This window comes from Dermochelys coriacea, chromosome 3, assembly GCF_009764565.3.
Source record: "Dermochelys coriacea isolate rDerCor1 chromosome 3, rDerCor1.pri.v4, whole genome shotgun sequence".
NCBI classification, from domain to species: Eukaryota; Metazoa; Chordata; order Testudines; family Dermochelyidae; genus Dermochelys; species Dermochelys coriacea.
The window spans coordinates 125401907-125417072 of NC_050070.1; the positions used below are offsets into that span (position 1 = coordinate 125401907).

The window sequence follows — 15166 nt, forward strand, 5'->3', positions numbered from 1 at the left end:
GCCCACCTTAATTATCACTACAAAGTTTCCCCAGTCCCGCCGCTCTCCTGCTGGTAATAGCTCACCTTACCTGATCACTCTTGTTACAGTGTGTATAGTAACACCCATTGTTTCATGTTCTCTGTGTATATAAAATCTCTCCACTGTATTTTCCACTGAATGCATCTGATGAAGTGAGCCGTAGCTCACAAAAGCTTATGCTTAAATGCTCTAAGGTGCCACAAGTACTCATTTTCTAACTTGATTGCCTAAATGGGGGGGGGTGCATGTGTCTGGATTTTCAAAGCATCCTCAATGCACACTGCAGAGGCGAGGAACAGCGGGGAACTCCACATTTCTGAAAGTTGTGCCAGGTTTTTAAAAAGTGCTTAAGTAAGGAGTTGCCTAACTTCAGGCAGTGAGATGGAAAATTTTGTTCTTAACGTGGCAGTAGAGCCAGAGCTAAAATGCTGTATCCAGATAGGTATATTAACCTGCATAACATAGACTAACACCTCTGCGGCATGAGGTTTGATTCAGCAAGAAATCAGCAATGAAATTCAGTTCTAGAGCCAAACTGTCTCAAACCTGGGTTGCAATTTGGATTTGAGTTTTCTGGTGCAAACCCACCTCAAGTAAAACACAGCAGTGGTCCTCTGAAATGCTAGCTTGGTTCTTTGGGAACTTCAGCAGAACACCACTGTACATAAGTCAGCATTAGAGATTCTCTTGACCTTGCAGGTTGGTATGCTGGCTAGGTCCACATTTTTGCCCTGAATATCACACATGCCTCTTCAAATTCCTAGGATGCATATTTAGTGCTCCTCATTGAGTGGCTTTTGTCATGGTATACTGCTGATCAGTTTTCTAGAACCCTTACTGAGGAGTGGGTTTTTATTCCTGTTTCTGTGTATGAAGTGTTACATGTGTATACCATCCCACTGAGGCTAGTGTCAGTTGCAAGGATAAATCTCTGAGTAGCAAGATTAAAATGAATCTCCTAGTCTCTTATACTGCCTCCTTATTTGATTAGTTAACATGCTGCCATGGAGAGAATAAAGAAGGGGATGTTTTGGGGAATTGGGTCAATCCTACTGGAGTCCAATAAGATTAGTCTTTAGAATAAATGGTAAACATTTCTTCCATATAGCTATGTGTTTGGAACAATGGGGGACCTGCAGCATAAGAGGGACATAGCCAGTCCCCTTTAAAAAATGGCTCTATTCACAGCATAGTACAAACACAATCCAAGTGCAAACCACACATTGCTCTGGATGCTTACAACTGATGGCCTATTATTAGCACTTTAAATACACACAGTTCACGTTCAGCACAGCGAGAAGTCTCGTAAACTCAAATGGTGACATTTAAAAATGAAGTCTCTCAAATAGACTTTTAATCTTTCTAATAAGAAAGTTATCTGCTAAATACCTAGTTTAACAATTATGTAATAAGTCCATCTCTAAACATAGCTAATCGTTGGTAAGATATGGGTTAGCATTAGTATTTAATTAACGTATAAAAACCTTTCTGGCTAAATCTAAATTACATTTCAGCCCTAAAACTATGTAAGGTACTTCCCCGTGTTAGTAGACTATTTCCCCTTATTTAGTGTGGCATTGCTGTCTTTAATTTTGGAGAGGGGAGAGAAGATTGTCAGTGCTCCCTGTAGACAGGGGATGAAAGTGACATACCCTTGTCCCCAAAATTATACCGGTGTCAGAAAATGTTAGTTCTCTGGGGAAAATTCTACATCAGCAGTTCTCAAACTGGAGGTTGGGACTGCTCAGGGGGGTCACGAGATTATTACATGGGGGTTCGCGAGCTGTCAGCCTCCACCCCAAATTCTGCTTGCTATGTGAAAGGGGTCACCAGTACAAATGTTTGAGAACTACTGTTCTACAGAGTGCCTGAGGTTGTGGGGAAGAAGATTCCTCTTGGTTGTCTAGGACCCAAGGTCAGTGGAAGACTGATTGGGAAGCAGGAAATGGAGCAGAGGAATGAATTTCATCCCTCTTGAAGTGCTATGTCAGTGACGTTTAGACCAAGAGTAAAGTTGGCCTACCTGATAGGTCTGAATCTACACCATGTTAACTTCTAGAGTGGCCAAGAAATAGATTCAGTATAAAGATGGAGGGCAGGAGGGTAATGGATTGTGTAGTGGTCAGCAAGGGGATACAAAGTTTATTACCTCTAGGTCCCTGGTTCACATCTGGACCAGGCCAGTAGTGACTGAAAATTTCTTCCCACAGTTGTTGGTGCTAATTGACACCTTTATTATATTCTTAAATCACCCTAGCTGAGAGGCCAAAGTCCATGGAGATGGAGACTGACCTATTCTTTCAAGTGTGAGTTGAGGCCATACCTCTCGATGCTGCACTTCATGTGCCTTTCCTCTCAGTGTGCCTCCATTGCCATCAGAATATCCTTCTTTTTTCGGCACTCTCCTCCCATTGCCCCACAACTGCTCCCCCTTTTGCTGCTGTCCTCATTGACAGTCTGACCATATTGCTTTAGTCTAACTACAAAATATGGTTAAGGATCAGATTGCATTACAGGCTGAGGCTTAGGAGACAATCATGTGCTAAGCAGTTTTCCAGATGGCAAAAACTTAAATTAATACAGATAGGTTTTATAGGCTAACCAGGATACTGCTGTGTCCCATCCTGGGCCACCACTTCCTTATTCATATCACTAAATTATTTTTAAAGGGTAAATTCACATCTGTAATACAAGACGACACAGAATAGTCCTTAATCCTGAATCTGGGCCTGGAAGAATCCAGGGTATATTATGTTCAAACAATCCCACCTTAGTGTACAGCCACTGAAATGACAACCTTAACCTGGGAGTGGGAAAGGGAGACCGAAACAAATGAAAACGCATTTGTGAAGCCTGACTGAACAATCATGTAGACAAAGTAAGAGCTGCATCTGAATAGCTTTAACATTTCCTGAGAGTCTAGAGGACAGGCATGGGATGCCATATAAAAGTAATAACGAAAACCAGTTATAGAGATTATGCAGTGTGATAGAAAACCTGCCACAATTGTACATTATCATAGAAATGAAAAAGATCCACTATCTCTTACCTCAAACACTGCTGAATGTTCAGCACCGACCCTGGAACCAGGGCAGAGTAAAATAATAACAGAAATGGCAAGCTATGCAATTAGTTATGACAGGCTTCCTCTAGCAAGGTGGTACTCCAGCTGCTGAGGAATTGGCAGTCAGGAGGGGAAAAAAGTATGTAGTATGGAAGGGATGACAAAATCTTGTTGTCTTTTGTGACTGACATTTGTTCTATGTTTATAAGTATGCTTTACTCATTGGTGCAAGAGTGTTTCCTCAAAGCTGAGCTTTTCACTTACTCTTTGAGGAGACATCCTTATCACAATACGGGAGGAATGCGCTGTCAGGCAGATTTTGGTGCTTAGCTCCTGGTGCTTTTTGGTAAACTTCTCTGTGCAATGTAGCATGCACAACTTCTTACCACATTCTTGTGTGTCACAAATGCATGTTTTCAGTGTGTGGGTCTGACGGCAGAAGGGCGAATTTGCAAATCCAACCTTCAAAAACACATGGAGCCAAATTCTTCCTTGGGTTGGGAATAAGCAAGTCTTGAATTGAAATCCTGGGTTGAATAGTGATTTTTTTCAGTGAGTGACCCAAGGCCACAGAACTCCTCTGCCTCAGTTTCCCCATCTGTAAAGTGAGGGTAATACTTACCTGCTTCCTGAGGCTGTTGTGTGAATTAATCTGATGTGAAAAATGCTAACTCGCCATGGTGTGTATTTGGTTCATTCCGGTTATTATTCACAGGTAGATCACACATCATGCAATTAAGGTGCACAGCAGATTCCTTCCCACCACAATTCCTCTCACCAAGATGGTAGCTTCCAAAAGAAGTTGCATTCCGTACCACATATGCCTGTGAAGTCCTGCAAAAGGCATGGTGCGCTTCTGTTTTCCTGTTGTGGGTCTCTATAGTACCCTGCTCTCCTATCTCCTTGATACAATACTCTGATATGCCTCTTCCCTCAGTGACAGGCATCTCGCTGTTGAAAACCTCTTTACAAATTGGGGTCCATTTTCAAAGCAAGAATTATTTGTTTAACGTTCTTCAGACTTTTGGTATGGGGTGGAATGCATCAGTGCATTTTGCCATGATTTCCAGTAGTTTCAATCATTTGCTAAGAAACAAGCAGTGATCTCACATCGCTTACACTCAGTTATGCAAGGCTCCCTGTATGGTGACTGTTGCACTGAGACTCTTAAGGGAGAGGGCAAGTGTGGTTTGTAACCAGCTCTCCCATTCTCAAAAGGCAACGAAATAATCCTGACCCAGCTCTAGCATTGAAAGTGTCTTGCTAAAACATCACTTCAAGCAGGAGTTTCCAGTGGCTTGAAACTCTGTCCTCTATGCTTGAGAGACCCTGAAAACTGCAGAAAATATATTTACTTACTGCTATAATTATATATAATTATATACTGGCAAGGCAGATATTTTCCTTACCTTCTCTCACTGATGTCTGGCCCTTGTCAGTTTAGTTAACATCCCATGTCCATGTGAGGTGGTGAATATAGTCACTTGGGAAGTCAGCAGGGATCATGTGAGCATGCATCTTGTGCTACCCGTTAGCCAGCCTTTTTACCTCTTACTGAAGAGAGAAAAACAAACTGAATTTGATAGAAAAGGAAACAGTGATACAGGACACACTTGTAGGCAACTTTGGCTTGTAGGGTGTCTTCTGATTCCAAACCACTGGAATGTTTGAAAGGGTGGGAAGAATAAGTGTCGGCAGCATGGCTTGATCTGTGTCTGGGAGGCATCATCACCACCGAATTTTTATCCCAACCATATATTGACCACTAGAGGAAAGGTACCAAACACCAAGGGATGAGGGCTAGATGCCTGTATAGTTCTTTCCCGTTATTCTGATCAGAGATAAAATGGAAAATTTAAGTATTGAAATGATTCTGGGGAGGACATTGTGGAAAGCTCCTCCTATTAGAAGTAAGTGTTGTGAGAACAGCCTGGAGACTTGCCTGCTTTCCAGCTTCAGACATTGGGGACAGGCTTGGCTTCTCTCACCTCCCTCTGCCAGCACTGCTAAGTTCCCCCCAAGCTAATGGCTCATCAGGCTGATATGGTTAAGGCACATCAGTTTCACAGTCAATGCTATACAAGGGAGTGATGCAGCCAGCATTATGTTCAACTGCAGTAATCTATGGGCTGCCAGGAGCCCAGGGCCCTTTTAAATTGCTGGCCTGGGGAAGCTGCCCCTTGCCGTTACAGTCGGCTGTGTACTGACTCTTGCTCGTACGCGGTACCGTACTGTACCGGCTTACTTTCACCTCTGGTCCGTAGATCAGGATAATAGCAGTGATGTTAAATCTGCTAACTTGCAATAAGTCTCTCTGATTCACCCAAATGATTGGGGTCCTCAGTCCATTGTTCAAAGCTCTGTTTGGTAGATATCACAGTCCAGAGATATGAGGCAGGAATGAGGCAAGGAGATGATGTCATAGTCTCCAATTTATACCCCCAATATATGTGCATGGAAAAATACTGGCTCAAACATGGAGTCATGGATCACATGTTCTACCTGCCCTGCTGTGTCATGGGCATCTATTGTCCACATGCTCTCTGAGATGTCCTTGGGAGGGACCACTTGAAGAGCTGATTCTCCTTAATGGCCTGTCAACAAGTGGCTGGCTGGTATTGAAGTAAATCTATGTTGTGGGTGTCACCCAGGAACACAACATGTCTAGCAATAAGCATACAGTAAAATTGCATAGCTTCATACACAATGGTGATGCAAAAAGAACAGGAGGACTTGTGGCACCTTAGAGACTAAAACTTTATTTGAGCATAAGCTTTCATAAGCTACAGCTCACTTCATCGGATGCATCCCATGAAGTGAGCTGTAGCTCACGAAAGCTTATGCTCAAATAAATTTGTTAGTCTCTAAGGTCCACAAGTCCTCCTTTTCTTTTTGCGGATACAGACTAACACGGCTGTTACTCTGAATGGTGATACTCACATTTCAACAGGAGAATAATACTTAGCAGATTATAACTTTTTTCCAATGATACCTTACAAGGCATACGTTGTACATGATTTATCACAATTTTGTAATGTTGGTGACAACATTGGTGTAGAAGGTCACCTTCCCTTTTACGCAGGATCATGTGTATGTGTTGTTAGTGTAAATCAAGACTTGCAGTTCTATCCTCTCTCCAGTGTTCGGAAGATGAGACTGAGGAAGAAAGAGAGAGAAGCTGTGACAAATTGACTTACTGCTATATAGAAATGTACATTCTCTGGATGCACCCAGGTATGGTACCAAGGGAAGAAATATTTGAATGGTCCTGATTGTCCATTAGTTTCTTGACTTATGCTATTGAAAATTTCAACCTTAATGTTGTACCAATGAATCTTTTTTTTTTGCTTTTAATATGAATTTTAAAACAATAAGGGCATATAACTGTATATTTAAAGTCTCTGTGCACTGAAGAAAATAGATTTATTTTATAGCCTTAGAAATATATTGCAAAATGAGCTAAAGCAATGTGGAGAAAATTGAGGTAGACAGGTGTACACACAAGCCCATGGACAAGGCAGGCATTTTTCTACTGCCATTATATCATTATTATTACGTATTGTGGACAGATCCTTAATTCTTTCTAGATTTTTTTTTCATAATTCCAGGGCAAAATTTGACTCATTCCACTCATAAGAAATGTGACAGTAGTTGAAATTCCTTCCTTGCCACCTTTCATAATAGATTCATAGAATTGGAAGGGACCTCAAGAGGTCATCTCTCAGCTGTGTCCATGGGGTTGTGGGTATTTTGGGGACTAACCATGAATTCCATCCTATGTCTTTCTATAAAGTTTTAACAACAACTGCTGCTCTCCATGCAGAGGCCAAAGACAGAAGAAACAGGAACACTGAACTGTTAATAGCTGCTATAGACCTGGAAGCACTTTGCCAACCCCATTTGATTAAATGTCATAATACCTCTATGAAGGAAGCTTTATAATTCCCATTTTACTAATAAGGAAACTTTCCAAGGCCACAAAGGAAGTCTTTTGGGTTAGACCTGGGGAGTTTGTAGCTCCCAGGCATTTGCTCGGACTACCCATCCCTTACCCATAGTAGTGGTCCAGTCAGAACATGTAAGCAACACATTGTCACAGCAAAGGAGGGAACCTGATACTACCCTTGCCTATGTTTTGCCCGTTCTGTGGGTGAAATGAGGACCCTAAAGTGCCTTCCTTGTGGCTCTGTCCAAAAGCGCTGTCTCTCAAAGGAAAAACAACCGTTTTCTAAAATGCTTGAAAAAAGGAATATTTGGAGGATCTGTTACAATGTTGTATTTTTAAATTAGGTATTTTGTAACAAGTTCCAAAAATCAGAGTTGAGTGGTTCCTACCTTATCTTAAATCCAGAAAAAGGGTTCAGCCGCCATTTAGAAATTATAGATTGCCCCAAATGGTTTGAGCGAAGGTTCCTTTGTTTCCAGATCTCACCTCACAGAGGCCATATACAAGGAGGAGGAGGCAGTGAGTAATGTGGGATGTAGCTGAAGTTGCTTTGGAAAAATGCCTGGGGATAGTATATTATAATGCACTATGCCTTTTGGAAACCACCACTTTCAATTAAGTGGTTCAACAACCTCTATATAGCTGAATAGTTGCACTAAAATTTAAGATTTTATAATCCAAATTGAGATAGCATCTGAACTGCACTCTCCTAGCTGTATCACATAAGATAACAAATAGAAAAATCTCATTCTACAATGCACATGTGCCTTACAGTAAAAATACATAGGTGTATATTTTTGTTATGCTGATGTTGGAAACCACAAAGACACCACAGATGCTTTGGATCTGAGCCCCAGATGTTTCAATGGCTGTGACAACACCTGGCCTGACGCCATTGGCAGCGCAGGCAGCCCCAACACGAACACTGACAGCACAGGCCTCAGTGGAGGTTTGTAAACAAGTCTGGTCTTGCTGCATCGGGGGTCCTGGCCAGCAGTCTGAACCAGATGGAGAGACTATTTCCATCACAAACCTACCTCAAGAGCTCCAGGGAAAGCATGTGTGAAATTGCTAATATTTCACTACCTTTGCTCTCCTAAAAGCAGAGGCAGGAAGGATATCGCTTGTTGTAACTTTTGTTTTTGTTTTAGGTTGTTTTCCCAATTGGCCATAGAACAGGCAAAGATATGGGAATCCTTCCAGCCAGGTGACTGAGCCCAGAGGTGGGGAAGACATAGAGAAGGCTCTGATGATCTGGCAGCCAGCAATAGGGGGAATTTATCCACCTTGTAATTTAATGAACAGGCTTCTTGCATAACTGATTTTTGACACTCTGGCTGTCAACGATTTTGGTTTCTGTGGATTTGTTTTATGCTGTTAATGGGGATTTATTAATCTTTCCTGCAGAGACTTCTGTACTGAGAAAAGACAAAGAAGGTGAATAAAGACTTGAAACACATTAAAGTTTTAGAGTGCTAACAGAGGGGCAAAAAGAAGTAAACGTTTTATTTTAGTTAATATAAGTCATCTGAACCATAACAGCATACATGCAGGGAGCAGATCTGCTGAGTAAGAAGGGGCCATTTGTACATAACTACCTTTCAGAGTAGAACAGCATTTTAAGAATCTGTAAAAAATATCCCTCAATGCTTTGCTAAAATTCTCAAGGTAAAATTTAGGATTTCCTAGGTTGGCCACATGGCACTAGTGGTAGAACAAAGCTAGTGAGACCATGGGAGGTGCATAGCATCGGCTGGGGAAGGTTGTCTCCCCCCAAACAGCCCTGCATGGCTCCACCCATGTTCCATCCCAAAGACCCCTCCTGCTTGCCGCTAGTTGCCCCAGTCCAGGCAGGCTGCCTCCTCTTCTGAGAAGCCTGCTGGGTGGGGTTGGGGCTAGGGCGGCTGGCCTGTGGTCGAGACTGGGGGTGGCTGGCGCCGTGCTGCCTGGAGCTCCAGGGTTGAGGGGGGCGGGACATGTGCCACCTGCATGGTGCTCTGGGGTTGGGGGGGGTGCATTGCCCACCCGGTGCTCCAGGGTTGGGGGGAGAGGTGTGTGCTGCCCGTCCAGGACACTGGAGGCACTCGGGTGGCCCGGGGGTGAGGGGCTGGTGGTGGTGGTGGGTCTCTTGGCTTCATTAGTGGAAGGGGGGTGGGGGAGACGGGGCCTCATCTGGAATGGGCATGCTGGGCCGGGCCAGGCCAGGCTGGGCCGGGCCCCATGGTTCACCACTGCCTATGAGTGAGACTGAAGTTTTCCAGGTGCCTCAGATAACTGTCCTAGGATTTCCAGGTGCCTCCAGTAACTGCCCTAGGATTCCTCTCATCACCTGACACGATATTAGATACAGGATTTCTTCATGATGAGGATGTCATAACTATTCAGAGGAAGGGAGTTCTCACTCAAAAGATAAAAACTAAATATCTGTCATAATTATAGGGAGATAGAAAATGAGAAAAAGTGGAAAAAGCAAGAGGCCAAGTTCCGTTTTGTTGTAAGCTGTTCTGTCAAACCACATTCCACGCATGTTCTCTACTAAGACATCATGCTACACCATGTTAATGAAGGACTTTTAAATTTGAAAAATTCTTGCTTAACTTGAGATTTGCAAAACTCTACTGTGCTGCAAATCTCTGGAGAAAATGGATCATTAATGGGGAAAATGAGAGCAGAAAGGAATACAATTGTTTTTCTTATCAATAGAGAATTTTCCAATTGTGAGTCTTACAATCTCATTCTGAGTTCACAAAAAGAAAAGGAGTACTTGTGGCACCTTAGAGACTAACAAATTTATTAGAGCATAAGCTTTCGTGAGCTACAGCTCTTCATCGGATGCATTTGGTGGAAAAAAAACAGAGGGGAGATTGATATACACACACAGAGAACATGAAACAATGGGTTTATCATACACACTGTAAAGAGAGTGATCACTTAGGATAAACCATCACCAGCAGCAGGGGCGGGAAAGGAGGAAAACCTTTCATGGTGACAAGCAAGGTAGGCTATTTCCAGCAGTTAACAAGAATATCTGAGGAACAGTGGGGGGTGGGGTGGGGGGTGGGGAGAAATACCATGGGGAAATAGTTTTACTTTGTGTAATGATTCATCCATTCCCAGTCTCTATTCAAGCCTAAGTTAATTGTATCCAGTTTGCAAATTAATTCCAATTCAGCAGTCTCTCGTTGGAGTCTGTTTTTGAAGCTTTTTTGTTGAAGGATAGCTACTCTTAGGTCTGTGATCGAGTGACCAGAGAGATTGAAGTGTTCTCCAACTGGTTTTTGAATGTTAAAATTCTTGACGTCTGATTTGTGTCCATTTATTCTTTTACGTAGAGACTGTCCAGTTTGGCCAATGTACATGGCAGAGGGGCATTGCTGGCACATGATGGCATATATCACATTGGTAGATGCGCAGGTGAACGAGCCTCTGATAGTGTGGCTGATGTGATTAGGCCCTATGATGGTGTCCCCTGAATAGATATGTGGACAGAGTTGGTAAAGGGGCTTTGTTGCAAGGATAGGTTCCTGGGTTGGTGGTTCTATTGTGTGGTGTGTGGTTGCTGGTGAGTATTTGCTTCAGGTTGTGGGGGCTGTCTGTAAGCAAGGACTGGTCTGTCTCCCAAGATCTGTGAGAGTGATGGGTCGTCCTTCAGGATGGGTTGTAGATCCTTGATGATGGGTTGGAGAGGTTTTAGTTGGGGGCTGAAGGTGATGGCTAGTGGCGTTCTGTTCTTTTCTTTGTTGGGCCTGTCCTGTAGTAGGTGATTTCTGGGTACTCTTCTGGCTCTGTCAATCTGTTTCTTCACTTCAGCAGGTGGGTACTGTAGTTGTAGGAATGCATGATAGAGATCTTGTAGGTGTTTGTCTCTGTCTGAGGGGTTGGAGCAAATGCGGTTATATCATAGAGCTTGGCTGTAGACAATGGATCGTGTGGTATGAGCTGGATGAAAGCTAGAAGCATGTAGGTAGGAATAGCAGTCAGTACGTTTCCGATAGAGGGTGGTGTTCATGTGACCATCGCTTATTAGCACCGTAGTGTCCAGGAAGTGGATCTCTTGTGTGGACTGGTCCAGGCTGAGGTTGATGGTGGGATGGAAATTGTTGAAATCCTGGTGGAATTCCTCAAGGGCTTCTTTTCCATGGGTCCAGATGATGAAGATGTCATCAATGTAGCGCAAGTAGAGTAGGGGCATTAGGAGACGAGAGCTGAGGAAGCATTGTTCTAAGTCAGCCATAAAAATGTTGGCATACTGTGGGGCCATGCGGGTACCCATCGCAGTGCCACTGACTTGAAGGTATACATTGTCCCCAAATGTGAAATAGTTATGAGTGAGGACAAAGTCACAAAGTTCAGCCACCAGGTTAGCCGTGACATTATCGGGGATACTGTTCCTGATGGCTTGTAGCCCATCTTTGTGTGGAATGTTGGTGTAGAGGGCTTCTACATCCATAGTGGCCAGGATGGTGTTTTTAGGAAGATCACCAATGGACTGTAGTTTCCTCAGGAAGTCAGTGGTGTCTCGAAGATAGCTGGGAGTGCTGATAACGTAGGGCCTGAGGAGGGAGTCTACATAGCCAGACAATCCTGCTGTCAGGGTGCCAATGCCTGAGATGATGGGGCGTCCAGGATTTCCAGGTTTATGGATCTTGGGTAGTAGATGGAATACCCCAGGTCGGGGTTCTAGGGGTGTGTCTGTGTGGATTTGTTCTTGTGCTTTTTCAGGGAGTTTCTTGAGCAAATGCTGTAGTTTCTTTTGGTAACTCTCAGTGGGATCAGAGGGTAATGGCTTGTAGAAAGTGGTGTTGGAGAGCTGCCTAGTAGCCTCTTGTTCATACTCCGACCTATTCATGATGACGACAGCACCTCCTTCGTTAGCCTTTTTGATTATGATGTCAGAGTTGTTTCTGAGGCTGTGGATGGCATTGTGTTCTGCATGGCTGAGGTTATGGGGCAAGCGATGCTGCTTTTCCACAATTTCAGCTCGTGCACGTCGGTGGAAGCACTCTATGTAGAAGTCCAGTCTGCTGTTTCGACCTTCAGGAGGAGTCCACCCAGAATCCTTCTTTTTGTAGTGTTGGTAGGAATGTCTCTGTGGGTTTATATGTTGGTCAGAGGTGTGTTGGAAATATTCCTTGAGTCGGAGACGTCGAAAATAGGATAGAAAACGGAACTGTATCATGTTCGTGGGGGTGGAGGGGCAAAAGGAGAGGCCCCAAGATAGGACAGATTCTTCTGCTGGGCTAAGAGTATAGTTGGATAGATTAACAATATTGCTGGGTGGGTTACGGGAACCACTGTTGTGGCCCCTTGTGGCATGTAGTAGTTTAGATAGCTTAGTGTCCTTTTTCTTTTGTAGAGAAGCAAAGTGTGTGTTGTAAATACTCACCAGCAACCACGCAACAGAACCACCAACCCAGGAATCTATCCTTGCAACAAAGCCCGTTGCCAACTCTGTCCACATATCTATTCAGGGGACACCATCGTAGGGCCTAATCACATCAGCCACACTATCAGAGGCTCGTTCACCTGCGCATCTACCAATGTGATATATGCCATCATGTGCCAGCAATGCCCCTCTGCCATGTACATTGGCCAAACTGGACAGTCTCTACGTAAAAGAATGAATGGACAAATCAGACGTCAAGAATTATAACATTCAAAAACCAGTCGGAGAACACTTCAATCTCTCTGATCACTCGATTACAGACCTAAGAGTGGCTATCCTTCAACAAAAAAGCTTCAAAAACAGACTCCAACGAGAGACTGCTGAATTGGAATTAATTTGCAAACTGGATACAATTAACTTAGGCTTGAATAGAGACTGGGAATGGATGAATCATTACACAAAGTAAAACTATATTTCCCCATGTTATTTCTCCCCCCCACCGTTCCTCAGATATTCTTGTTAACTGCTGGAAATAGCCTACCTTGCTTGTCACCATGAAATGTTTTCCTCCTTCCCCCCCCCCCCCCCCCCGCTGCTGGTGATGGCTTACCTTAAGTGATCACTCTCCTTACAGTGTGTATGATAAACCCATTGTTTCATGTTCTCTGTGTGTGTATATCAATCTCCCCTCTGTTTTTTCTACCAAATGCGTCCGATGAAGTGAGCTGTAGCTCACAAAAGCTTACGCTCAAATAAATGTGTTAGTCTCTAAGGTGCCACAAGTACTCCTTTTCTTTTTGCGAATACAGACTAACACGGCTGCTACTCTGAAACCAGGGAAAAGCTTAGTTCTGCAGAGTGACTTCTTCAGGAGGCGGTTACAACAGACTCACCAAGAGCTGGTTTCTGAAAGGCTAATCAATCACGGTTATCAACAGGTGAGTAGAAAGAGAACCCTTCGGCTAATATGGACATTCAGTTTTAAGGCAAGAATAAACTACCCTAGAGTGAAACAAAAAAATTTGATCCTGAAATGCAATGAGTCAGGCTCCAAAATTAATTACAACTCCCCTTTGACCTCTATTTGAATTCAATACAGCAGTGACCACAGATCATTGTTAACTGATGGCTGTCTGGCATATGTGAAATATGCTGGTATTCTCTGGTATATTGTGAATTTATGGGATTCAGTTTTTCCCTTAAGGAAACAGACTATTGGTGTGTTCTGCTAACAATCCATCATGCTATCTCCCCTCCCCCTATTCTCCCACTAAAAGACACACCCAATTTCCTGTTAAAGATGCTAAGAAGTATAATCCAACAGGCAATTTCCAGTGCTTATTGTCACTATAATGACAACAAGAGGCCATTCATAAAAACTGGTGGACACATGAATCTCATTTTAGTTTCCAGTGAATAGTATTCTTAGTACAAAACCCACCACCACAGTTGGCATAGTAGCGGGATTCATTTAGTGAGCATGATTTGCTGCTTGAAAGAAGCAGACTGGCCACATGGCAGCAATGGTAGATCAAAGCTAGTGAGACTAAGATTTTCCAAGTGCTTCAGATAACTGCCCTAGGATTAGGAAAAGAAAAATAAAGCTTTATTTTGATAGAGTTCCTGGAAACAAAATGCAGTAGTCAATATGCCACCAGTGTAACTCTCCACTATCCAAAGAGGACCAGGATGTGTAACAGTACAGGATTCTAGATAGACACAATAACACGAGGTACTTTGAACATAAGAAGCACTAATACTAATCCTGACAACTGTCTGTATTGTCTCCATTTTACAGCTGGGAAAAAAGGGAGGCTGAGGTGAAATGACTTATCTAAGGCCATGAGGCCAGTCAGTGACAGAGCCAGGATTAGAATTCAGAAGTTTCTGACCCCTGTTCTCATTTTTCCTGACAATATTGTCTCCCGAGGAAAATTAATAATTAGGTCTCATCTACACCTAAAAATTAGATCAACCTAGTTACATTGCTCAGAGCTATTTTGCACCCTGTGCAACATAGGTAGGTTGACCTAACCCTCTACTGTAGATGAAGCTAGGTCGATGGAAGAATTCTTCCATCGACCTAGCTACCATCTCTTGGAGAGTTGGATTAACTACTAACGGGCGGAAAAATCTGTAGATGTAGGAATCATCTATACCATGGCGCTATAGCAGCATAGCTGTAGCTGTGAGCGTACAACAGGGGATGGGTCACTTGATAATTACCCTGTTCTGTTCATTCCCTCTGAAGCACGTGGCATTGGTCATTGTCAAATACTGGGGTAGATGAACCATTGCTCGGACGCAACATGGCCATTCTTGTGTAGTATAAAAATATCTTAGTTGCCATTTGTAGTAAACCTTTTTCTGTTTTCTCTATAGTCCTCTACCATTAGATGTAAGTGGGGGCCAAAAATGTGACTAGAGGAGCTGAGGATAGCAAGATAGTTGAGGTATGTATCCAGATTTCATATAGTTAGAGTAGCAGAATAAGGATGAGTGAAGTTTTTAAATCAAGATTTGAGGATTTCAGTAGCTCAGGCAGAGATTATGGGCCTACTACAGGAGTGGGTGGGGAAGGTTCTGTGGCCTGCAATGTGCTGGAGGACAGACTAGATGATCACAATGGTCCCTTCTGACCTTGAAGTCCATGAGTCTGAGTTACTAAACTGTGCTAATTTTAGAGGGTGACTTCTCAAAGTTGAGCAGCAAGTTTAAGAAATTGGGCTTCTGAAGAACTATGCTGTGA

The 15166-nt window shown here is 43.2% G+C and overlaps 1 long non-coding RNA gene across 2 annotated transcripts in view; it reads left to right on the forward strand.

Moving 5' to 3' along the window:
- The window catches only part of LOC119852525, a 69024-nt gene that overhangs the window by 49017 nt on the left and 4841 nt on the right, over positions 1-15166 (forward strand). The window contains exons 2-4 of one of the 2 annotated variants that reach the window (XR_005291705.2): positions 6226-6319; positions 13227-13355; positions 14800-14870. This is a non-coding gene — a long non-coding RNA (uncharacterized LOC119852525). The remainder of the gene's footprint in view (positions 1-6225; positions 6320-13226; positions 13356-14799; positions 14871-15166) is intronic. The other variant, XR_005291704.2, reaches the window with a different exon arrangement.